This window comes from Carassius auratus, unplaced genomic scaffold, assembly GCF_003368295.1.
Source record: "Carassius auratus strain Wakin unplaced genomic scaffold, ASM336829v1 scaf_tig00028053, whole genome shotgun sequence".
NCBI lineage: Eukaryota > Metazoa > Chordata > Actinopteri > Cypriniformes > Cyprinidae > Carassius > Carassius auratus.
In genome coordinates this window covers 227-12,645 of record NW_020525653.1, presented here as the reverse complement: position 1 = coordinate 12,645, position 12,419 = coordinate 227, and the positions used below count along the sequence as shown (strand labels likewise).

At 37.2% G+C, this 12,419-nt stretch overlaps 1 pseudogene; it reads left to right on the top strand.

Moving 5' to 3' along the window:
- The first annotated feature begins 1,660 nt into the window (after window positions 1-1,660).
- On the top strand, window positions 1,661-11,881 carry LOC113079437 (sodium/potassium/calcium exchanger 3-like; annotated as a pseudogene).
- Window positions 11,882-12,419: the final 538 nt, after the last annotated feature.

The window sequence follows — 12,419 nt, the reverse complement described above, 5'->3', positions numbered from 1 at the left end:
TTCCCAACAACCAATAAGAATTGAGATATAACTTTTCAGGAAAAACACGTTTTAGGCTTAAAATCTGGGTCAGGTGCTTCTACACCAGGGGTGTCAAACTGAATTCCTAGAGGGCCAGAGCACTGCAGAGTTTAGATGCAACCCTAATTAAACACACCTGATCCAACTAATCAAGTCCTTCAGGCTTATTTGAAAACTACATGGTATATGTGTTGGAAGTGAACTCTGCAGGGCTCCGGCCCTCCAGGAAATGAGTTTGACACCCCTGTTCTACACCCTTGTTAATCAGCTATCATTTCCCACTGATTTTAGGAATAATTTATGAGGGTTAGGTTTAGGTTTAGTCTGTAATCATGCCAATTAATATGAAAAATAGTAAAAATTACAGATATTTCAGTAATTGTTAGTGGCCAAATTGAATTAGTGGAGGTATCAAAATTGTTTTAATAGAATTTACTTCATAAAAGTCCTTAGGAACAAATGTGTCTATGGATAAAGAAATACCCAGAAATGAAACTAAAAGATAAAAAAGCAAAATGATTAAACTTGCTTTTAAAGACATAAAACATGCTGCTTTTAACAATATTGGATATAAAAAAAGTGTGAGAGGATCAAACAAGCAATTTATTTTAGTCTCTCTAGATACCTTCTGCCTTTCAATCATAAAAAGTGACAGGCGTTCAAAGTTGTGCACATTCTGAGCTATTTTTCTGTCAGCAATGAAATAAATCAGGTTTCACGTTAGCACAGAGAGATCAAGCTTTTCCCCGAATGGAACAAAGCTGGTCTCTGGGGTCTCAACGCTTTTCAATCAGGATTGTAGTATCTTGGATGTTGACGTCATGGCAACAGGCTGTGTAGGAACGGGCACAATTGCAACACTTAAAACAGCTCATAGATGACTTTTTCACTCCCACCATCTTAGAACATGTAAAACCAAATCCAGGCAAATAAGTGGCCACTCTCACTGACCCGATTCTGTCGGCAGGCTGTGGGCTTATCAATGGAGCCAGCCGAGTGACATGCTGTGGCAGTGAATAGTTTGTTAACAGAGCAGCGATGGACTGGGAGCAGCAGTAATGCAAGAACAGCTCCTGAAAATCACACCAATGCCACAGTCATATAGTTATCAGTTCTCTCTGAAGCTCAGTGAATGATGTCTTATAAAGTCATTTTGTTGTTCTGAGCGATCAGAGCAGAAATGTTTCACTGTAATAATACTAATGAACTCTTTTTGGACTCTTAAAGGGATATTTCAGGTGTTAGGCAAAATGCTAATCCAAGCTTCACTTTTCCATTCAATGAAAGTGAATGGGGACCACGGCTTGCAAGATTTTATAGGCAAGATATTTCGGGAATAATTACCTAAATGTTAAGCTGTGTCATCCGTCTTATAATACAGCTTCATTAGTGCTTTTTTGCCCATTATTGAAGGTTGACCACCTTGACAGCCCCCGAACACTTTCATTTGTATGGAGAGAAGCTCAGACATTTCTGTGAAATATCTTCTCTATGTTACACAGGTCTTATTTTTGAGTGATCTAGCCCTTTAATAGTGACAAAAGTATATGCCAGCACATTCTATTTAATGAGATGAATTTGTGCTGTGTGTAATTAGTCTGTGACTGAAAGCATTTACTGTTTATCTTCTGGAGTGATCCATATGTTTAATTACATGCTGTATGATGAGTGGGAAGAATCCCTGAGATTCGTGTGCGCTGCTGTGTGTTATATGTGGATTATTCACATAGCCAAATGTTTGTGTGTGCTTTCTGCAGGTGTACATGAGTTCCCTGATGATATCTTCACCAATCAGGAGCGAATGGATGGGGCTGTAGCCTTGCATGTTCTGTGTGTAAGTATCTCTACCATCTGCTTTTCCTTTTCAACATTTAACACAGTATATGAAATTACACAAACACTTGAAGTCACAAGGCTGTGTGTTCCATTCAAGCATCAGAGCAGTCTCTGGTTTCATCTGGATTATTTGTAACAGTGGCTACAAAGGATTTTCCAAGTGACTTGCTCATTGGTACACATGAATGAATTGATCATGTTAATATTCAGGTTATATTACCTCACTTGAATGGAGAGAAGGCTTTGTTCAGCTTAAATTATATAGCTTTTTGACCAATCAGGATGTCTTTGCCACATTATCCAGTATGAAAGATAAATTTAACTCAACCGATGTGTGTGACAAAATGCACCAAAAGTGATTATGTGTGTTTGTTTAATGAAAGTATGCAAAGATATGATAATACTGATTTTCTTTTTTCTTTTCTATGTGGAATCTAAAATGTTATTTCTGATGATCTGGGGGAAAAAATGACTTGAAAAATATTTTTATATTTTGATATGCATTTATAAATACTGATTAAATTAATTATTTAATAAATGTATATAATATGAAACATTTTATATACTATATATCTTACGATCAATAATAATACCTTTTAATATTTTTATATGGAGTAGCTTTGGTAATGACTTTTTCTCATTTTGTAAGTTAGAATTTACTCTGATGAAGTGTAGTGAAAAAAAAGCTAATTTGTTTGATAATTTCTTCCTACTTTTATCATTTCCAGTTACTTCCATTAATGGCATCAGTGTTTTCATGTTCAGATGCATGTTCTTTATAAATGATCTACAGTCGAACATGATGAAACCTGTACAGATCTTGACACATCTTACCTGAATAACTGTTTACTACAGCGATTGTGCATATAGAGTGCGAGACTGGAGTTTATAGTCTCTGGTGGTCTATTGCAGATGACACAATCATTTGTTTACAATAATACACAATAGAGTTCCCTCTGCCAACACTATTTCCTATAGTTTCTGTTCTTTCATGGATTGAGCTGAGTGTTCTCTAGAGGTTTCAAATGGAGCCAAAGTGAAATAAGACTAGAAGTTGGAAGCAGTGTAAGCTGGGTGGCTGTCCAGAGCCTTTTTGAGTCACGACTTGATTGAATCATTTTTCAGTGAAGTATGATTCACTAAAAATGCTCTACCTGCTCTATTTTATGGCCTAAAACAAACAAACAAAAACACATAGACATACACATTTCCTAAACCAATTATGATGTCACTTAGAAATTAGCTTTGTTGTTGTTGTTGTTTTTAAGAACTGAGAGATAAGAAAATAGTGGTAACTGACATCATGCCACCCACAATGGATGTTGATAAAACTTGAATTTATATTGAACCTGGAACATGAATGATCTCTTAATAAATCCAGTGTAGTTGGACCTAATGAAATAGACTCTGTTCACCCCCATTATCATAAGCGTTCACAGAGAAACAGGCTTTCCTGTGCCATGTCTGAGCACACTTTTAAGTGAAGCATGCCATGTGAAGCAGGTACTGATGCAGTACTGTGTGTTCCTGCTGAAATCCCCTGTAGGGTTGGTTTGACACTGCCATTGTTGTGCGATGTTTAGGTAGATGCCCATGTAAGCAGAGAGTGAGTGGATGGTAAAAGCTTCAGCGAAAACCCTCTAAGACTCCCTCCAGCTGTTTAAATGTTTTATTTATCTTTTGGGGCTTCAGTAGCCCAGCTCTGCCTTGTCAGAAGGTCAAGGATAAAAGGAAGGGGAGGGAATGAGAGTGGAGTGGGCAGAGATTACGTAATGGGCACACAATGCAAGCATGGCAGTGTGGCGGCAGAATTAGATGCACTGATTGGTAAAATCTTGGCGGGAAACAGTTGGCAAACGGATCCCAACAGTGAATCGGAGCTGGCTTTGAAAGGACAGTGTGGGCTTGCATCCATGTGTATGTATTTGCAAGTTCCATATGAATTCATACTCATTTAGAATATTTTTTTCAAATGTTATATTTAATTGACAACACTTTTATTTATTTATTTTGTTTTTGTTTTATTTAATTTTCTTTGTTTATTAATTGTTGTTAGCAGTGTTTATGTACTTTTTTAGTATGTACATGCATAAGTTCACATGCATATGTGTGTGTTGCATGTCAAGGGACCATGACATCTGCGATTCACACCTATCTGGCCTGAGCAGATGTTGGAGCAACTAATCCACACACAGCTCTTTTATGTAAAACATGTCAGATTGTGAAAAAAAAAAAAAAAATCAGTTCCATCCCTATTGAGTATGAGACAAATAAACTTTGAACCCCCCAGCCCCCACCACCCCTCACTCTGTAAAGGGCACCAGCTTCCATCAGGACCTTTCTGTCGTCGGGACACTGTCTAAGAAAAGGTCTGAATAGTCCCAGTGGACGGCCGTCCCACTGGAGGGCAGATTGCTCTGAGAATTTAATGGTGTTGACACTCGTGCACTCAAATATGCCCGCATGGAAGAATTTCGCTTTGCACAAATTTCATGCGCTCCCTGCAGTGGCTTCTAGAGTCAGTTTTTTTAAACTTCTTATGTAATGTGAAGTTACAGAAGCTTCATCACGTGTCACAATCTAATTTAAGATGGTATTTCCACAATGGACCACTCTAGCTATAAAATTTGGCTATGAAAATTCTGTCATGATTTTCTCACCCTCATATTTCATTTCTAAAGGTGAAGTTTTAAATAAAATATCCTGGCTGCTCTTTTCTAAATAATGCAGTGGCTCTTAACCATTTTGACCATTTTGAAAGCCATAATTTAAAAGAATAACTGTCATTATATACTTACCCTTCAGTTATTCCAAACCTTCTGCTGCTGGTGAACACAAAAGAAGATTTAGAAAAATGTTGGTAACCAAACATGTCCCTATTGACTCCCATAGTATTTATTTATTTATTTATTTATTTATTTATTTATTTATTTATTTATTTTTATTATTATTATTATTTTCATGCTAGTTAAAATGCATACAGGTTTGGAATGACTTGAATGATTTAATAAATGATGACAGAAATATTCATAAGGATTAAAGCGGGAACTTTAAGCAAGGTTAAGTTCAATTAATTTTGTGTTTACTCTTCCTCTCTCTCTCTAAAGGCCATGTATATGTTTTACGCACTGGCACTGGTGTGTGATGACTACTTTGTGCCCTCTCTGGAGAAGATCTGTGAGGTAAGACAGTTATTATGTCCTAGCAAATGTTCTGCATATGCTAAATTATTTAAAGGGGGGGTGAAATGCTCGTTTTCACTCAATATCCTGTTAATCTTGAGTACATATAGAGTAGTACTGCATCCTTCATAACTCCAAAAAGTCTTTCGTTTTATTATATTCATAAGAGAAAGATAGTCTGTACCGTTTTTTCCCGGAAAAACACAACCGACTGGAGGCGTGACGTGTGGGCGGAGCTAAAGAATCACGAGCGCCAGTAGGCTTTTGCGTTGAGAGCGTTTGGAAGCTGACATTACCTTGAGGAAAAAAACCATCAGCCAAAACAAACCATGGCTAACAGTCAGATTCAGCCGTTTATTTATGATCCAGAATCAGATCCCGAGGCTGAAACTGAACGAGAGCAGCAGCAGCAACGACTCGCTCCGAGCAGGGCTCGAACCCGGGTCTCCGATGGGAGGCGGACGCACTAACAAGGAGGCAGAGATATTTGAAGCAGTTTTACTCACCGCATGCGGTTCCAACACACGATCGTGACCCTTTTTCGTTGGGATTGCATCATCCTTAAGAAATAAACGATACGCAAATCCGTCGTCAAACTGGGCCTTGTTTGTAAAACAAGCATCTTCGAAATGCAGGGAACAAATACAAACACTTGCACAACTCCATTCATGCTCTGTAAAAATAAACTCCATCCACTGGTCCCTTAATGCTGTTTTTTCTTTGGTAATCTGTGCAGGGTTGTCTTGCCCTGGCAACCAAAAACACACTTCTTTTGTGACATTTCGCGACGCTCTCGCTCTGATCAGTGATTGTCTGTGCTCAGCCTCTCAGTGCTCTGCTATACGGGAGCGCGCTCTTCCGGCAGACGTGCCTGTAGGACCCATATAAGGAAATTCCACTCCATCTAATGTCACACAGAGCCATACTCGAAAAAAACTTTCCGAAACTTGTGACAAACCGGAAGGAGTATTTTTGGAACAGAAATACTCCTTCAAATGTACAACTTAATTTTTGAAACTTTGTCCATGTTTACCATGGGAATCCAACTCTTTAACAGTGTAAAAAACTCAGTATGCATGAAATAGCATTTCACCCCCCCCCCCCCCCCCTTAAAGCAAGTTTGAAGGTAAAATATGTAACTATTTATTTAATACTTTATCCTGTCACAGTCTAAGCTAGTTTAAAGATGTAAAGCTATTTTGAGTTTTTATAAATACAAATAAGCTATAGTTGTCCTAAAAAAAAATTCTAATTTGTCCCAATCTAAGTTATATTGTAATAATATTTCTATATGTTTTTAATTATCAGACGGGAGGAGAGTTCAGGAAACTCAAGATTACTCATTATTTTTGTCTGGTACAATTTTTTCACTTCATCTTTGATGTCTCTCTCTCTGTCTGCGTGTAAATGTGTGTAGCGCCTCCATCTCAGTGAGGATGTAGCAGGAGCCACGTTCATGGCAGCAGGAAGTTCAGCTCCTGAACTCTTCACCTCAGTCATAGGTAAACATCTCTGAACACAGCGTGCTTTCGGAAAACAATTTCCCTCATATTTGAACATGGACCTTCTCTTGCCCTTTCTAAGCCACCCTGTCTTCTCTGTGCAGGTGTATTTATCACTAAAGGAGATGTGGGAGTGGGCACAATCGTGGGTTCTGCTGTCTTCAATATCCTCTGCATCATCGGAGTGTGTGGGATCTTTACTGCTCAGGTGCTCATTGCTTTGCACATTAACACACCCAAAAGATGTTTTTAGGTAATGTTTAAAACTAATTCAAATAAAAAACTGTGTTATTTCTTTCTCAAATGTAGCATTTTAGTGAATTGATCCAGCCAACTAATTCACAGATTCACTTTGGTTTCAGCATAGAAGTCCATGGGCCGTCTTATGTGTAGCAAAATATTTTGTTAAATGCTAGTGTTTGTTGCTACAGTATCTTTTTGGTTCAGTTATATAAATTGGGTGTTTTGTAGTTTTCTTAAGTGTTAATTTATCTTTTGAACCCATAGTGGAAGAACGCTATAGTTATATTCAAAGCACTGTTGACATCCTCATTTGCTACAGTCTCTACGGATCGCCAGTAAGACATTATTTTTCTTTAGACACTTGACACAAATGTACTGAGCCAGCATTATGAATTCTCAGCATCTGTGAGAGGATGACTTTAGAGATGAAGGAGGTGACCTGTGCATCCCCTTCCATTACTCAGTGCAGAATGACAGTAAGAAGTGAGCAGACTATTCTCAGGGGTCACTGAAGAGTAGCTGATGAGGTCAGCCATGTTAGCTGTGGAACTGCTTTTTTTTTCTGTTTTCCATCCGTCGTCTTTGCTTTCCACTTCATTCAGTCCTTCAAGCTCCTTCGGTTTAACCTCCTGAGACCCTTACTATGTTAAAGAAGAGAGGATATGAGGTTATTCTGTCTTTGTAAAAGCACGGGAAACTGCTTAATAGTTTTTTTTCCTCTCCCAGACATTCTCTAGTCACCAACTGGCAGTGGAATAGAGGCATTCTGGGTAGTCTGATAGACCTCAGAAAAGTCTTGTGTCTCACATATACACACATACACACAATTGGTTTATGCCCTTCTCCATTACAAATTGAGACAAATGACATTAATTCAAATGATCAGTTAAATGACAGGTAATTTATTTTGGAAATTTGAACATTGGTGTCTTTATGATAAATAATCTCATTGCTGTGTGTGTGAATATGTATCATTTATATGACAATATTATTCTTTATTTATTTTATACCTGTAGTTTATATATTTTTTGTATTATTAGTTTTTTTTTTAAAGAAATTTGCTTATACACGTGCACACACGCATTTTCTATTTCTATTTCTATTATATATGTGTTTGTGTGTGTGTGTGTGTCTGTGTGTGGTTTATATTTATGCAAATACATGTCATATACAATGGTTTTGTGTTTGGGCATTTTTGGGCACTTTTACAAAATTAGAATCTTATATTTGTGATGTGATGGCACAAGGCCACAAGACACTTACACTTGGAGTCCATCAGTGTCAAGGGGGGAAAAAAACACATCTGCAACAATGGAGCTTCTAGTTGCCACGGAAACACAAAGCAAAGAGTGTCACCTGTGGTGTAAGTTAAGCTGTGCTAGCGTCAACGATGGCGCATTACTTCCGGTGCTCTGACGTAGATCAATGCTTTTTATGGAAGGATCGCCCTACACAACATGACACACATTCAATATGGATTATTTCACACGGTTCAATCAGCTGGATTCGTTACAGGATGTCAAATCCATATATGGTTTTTACTTTATTCATTTCCTTAACTCGCTTCCAATTCACACACTTTAATACAGAATTCTAAAGTTTGCAAGCCCAGCCCAAATTTCCAGAAAAAAAAGGGAAATAGTCAAAGATTACACATTATATAAGAGGCATGACAAGCACATTTTAAAATCCTTTAATACCAGGGTTTTCAACTGAGTCAATGAATGAAAGAAGCATGCAATTTATTTATTGTGGTGAATAGAGACTTTTTGAACTAAACTCCTTAATATACTGTACAGATATTGTGCAATATCATTATTAAAGATACCGTTTCTTTTTTCTTTTCTTTTTTTTCTTTATTTCTTGTTATGTTTTTTTCTGCAGTTTTTTTTCTACAAAACTTGCTCTACACTGAAAAATAAATAAATAAATAAAATATGTCAAATTAACAGTAAATAACCAGCAGTTGTGGTTGTCAGAACTTTAGCCAAAAATATGGTAGCAACATTTTAGGTTTAAAATTATATTTCATTAGCTGATTTCTGTCACCACAACAACAACAAAAAAAAAAACACTTGTTCAAGGTGACTGGTGAAAGTAAATCGAATAAATTACACAGTTTTACTGCTTTGACACTTTCTCAATTCCACTGGCCCCCTCCCTTTGAGTCTAAGTGTGCTTGTGTCTCTCTCTCTCTCTCATCCGTCCTCTCTCTTGTTGATGCAGGCAGTACGGCTCTCATGTTGGACATTAATGAGAGACTCGACATACTACACTATCTCAGTGACCACTCTGATCGTGGTGAGTAGAACTCTAAGTGTTTTTTCATGCTCCCATGATGCGTATGGGCCTCCTCGCGCAGCAGGAGAGGAGAAGCGAGTGGCTCTCCCGTGGGGCCCGTGGCCTGCAGCACAGGCCTCTTATTTGCCCACACTCTGCATGTGTTCCCAGCACAGAGGAACAACAAACACTGATTATTAGTACACAGGACACAGAGTATCTGAGACGTTACCCACAGAACCTTACTAAAAATTGGATTCACTTAAAGAACAAACTGTATTGTAAAAGTTTATAGTGTTGCAGGTAAACTTCATCTCTTTTATGGAAGGGGTGATATGTCTTTTCCTTTTTTTATCCTAAAAATAAACAGAAACTTCATGCTAAATGTTTCACTGGAATTATGCTGACAATGTAATATTATATTATATTATATTACTCCATTAGATTACTCATTAAATCATCAGGGCCCATGTTTACAGTAAGGTAATCCTGCCCTCTGGTGGTAAAGTGTGACATTTCAGAACTATTTGAAGAAATGTGACTTTGTCATTCTGATTTGTCTGTTACATTTAACTTTTTTTTTTTTTTTCAAGTTCATCTATGATGAGAAGGTGACATGGTAAGATTAGAGCTCCTGTTACACCAGACCACCCTCATAATTTTTCATTTTACAAACTGTTCCTTTTTTTTTTTTTATTTAATGCTTTACTCAAATTTTTCTCTTCTCAGGTGGGAGTCACTCATCCTAATAGTACTGTACATGTTTTACATTATATTAATGAAGTAAGTTCTCTGTTCTGTCGCTATGAAATTTTTTCATAATTACATAGATTCAATTGCTATTCGTATCTACTCCACATCAGTAAATTGCATCACTGCTGATTTTATTAACTCTCATTCCTTGGTGTTAATCAGATTTAACTCACGGGTGGTTAATTACATCGAGCGGCGGAAAAAAGAACTCAACAAATCTGGGTAATGGCACAGCCAGTAACACAGACATCGACGATGGGTGCGATGCCACTGTCGTGCTTCTTAAGAAAGGTAATACATGCAGTCCTGTTTTTATAAGTGTGTGCAACTGCTTGGTGCCCATCTAAATTTCTGCTTGTTGTTCTGCCCCTCTTAGCAAATTTCCACAGGAAGCCATCAGTGCTGATGGTGGATGAACTCTTGTCTGCATACCCTCATCAGCTGTCCTTCTCTGAGGCTGGAATGAGAATCATGATCACCAGCCACTTCTCCCCTCGCACACGCCTCACCATGGCCTCCAGAATGCTTATTACAGAGGTCAGTCACACAAGCACAAAAAACAAAACTACAGCTACATCTGATAGATTTTGTAGGTGTTTTTATTTTTATTTTTTTTAAGAAATCTATTAATGAATTATTATTAAATATATTTTTTATTACAATATTAGCTAAATCAACTGTTTTCTATATAAATATACTCTAAAAAAAAAATTAATTGATTACTGTGTTGGCAAAGCAAAAAAAAAATGTATTATCGCTAACTTAAACTAAAATTGCAACTAAACTAAAACCATAAAAAGTTCCTTACCTGTATATATATATATATATATAAATGGCAAAAAACAAAATCACTAAAACTTTATACAAAATTGAAATGGAAACAGAATATAAAAAAATAGAAACTATTACATAATATTCATAAAAAACTAAAAAGGTATATTCAAAATAACACTGGGCCTTCAAAGTCACGTGATACTTCAGAAATCATTCTCATATGAAACATATCTTATAATCAATGTTGAAAACAGTTGTGCTTCTTAATATTTGGAAACAGTAATACTTTTTAGTTTAACAGAAAGAATCTAAAATAAAGAAAATGGTAATAGTGAGACAAGGTTAAAATAAGAAATTAAGTCACAATATGGGATATAAATATGTAAATCTTACAGAGATTTAAAAGTATATACATCATCTGTATTACAGAGTGAAAGGTTTATTATTCAGTTTGTTAGCTCAGACTAATGTGTGTTCGTGTGTTTCTGCAGAGGCAGCGTCTGATCAACAGTCGTTTCAGTAACGGGGATTCAGAGGTGACTGTAAAGATCCCAGGAAAGCATGGGGTGGAGAATGGGCTGGCAGGAACAGACCGAGGCCTGAACGGGCGAAAAGACAGGTCACCATGATGACGACAGGGGAGGAGCTGAAGCCGGCACTGACACCGAAAATGAGAACGAGGACAATGAAAACAATGAGAACGATGAGGAGGAAGAGGAAGAAGATGAAAACGAAGGACCCTATGTACCATACCGCTGCCCCGGTACATTTATTACAGATGATTGATTAAAACATTGTGAATAATTTTAGGTTGAATTCTGGTTGTCCATAAGCAGGAAGTGTTCCTGACAGTAGGTGCACTGTAAGCAGCTTTGAATGAAAGTGTCTGTTTAAAGACTAATTAATCAAATGATGTCCTGATCTTGTGCAGGTGGGGGCTTTAATAAGCTAAAGTGGCTGCTGGCCTGGCCACTGAGTCTGCTGCTGTTCCTTACCGTGCCCAACTGTTCCACGGCTCGCTGGGAGCGCTGGTACATGGTCTCGTTCATCTCCTCCACCCTCTGGATTTGCTTTCTTCTCTTACATCATGGTTTGGATGGTAAGACTTGTCTGACACATACTAACTTTTGAAATTCTCAATTGCTTGAAATGACCTGTTGACTCTCTCGTGGCAGGTCACAGTGATCGGTTACACTATGGGCATCCCTGATGTCATCATGGGCATCACTTTCTTGGCTGCTGGGACCAGCGTTCCTGACTGTTTGGCCAGTTTAATTGTTGCACGGCAAGGTAGGAAACAAATGAATATTTCTTTATGCTCTAACATTATTATTTATTATAATTTTCCCAAAGGAGGAGATTGTTAAAAGATAAGTTCTATTTCTAACTGTTACAATGTCGGTACTATATGTGACCCTGGATCACAAAACCAGTCATAAGGGGTCCACTTTTGCAAAACTAATTATACATCATCTGAAAGCTGAATAAATAAGCTTCCCATTGATGTATAGTTTGATAGGACATATTTGGCCAAGATACAATCATTTGAAAATAAAGAATCTGAGGGTGTCCAAATGATTTATTAGCAATGCATATTACAAATAAAAAATTTAGTTTTATATATTTACAGTAGGAAATTTACAAAATATCTTTATAGAACATGATCTTTACTTATTATCCTAATTTAAAGAAAAATCAATAATTTTTGACCCATACAATGTATTTTTGGCTATTGCTCCAAATATACCCCAGCGACTTAAGACTGGTTTTGTGGTCCAGGGTCACATATGTAAAAGAACACTACACTTTATCCATGTTACCTACACAC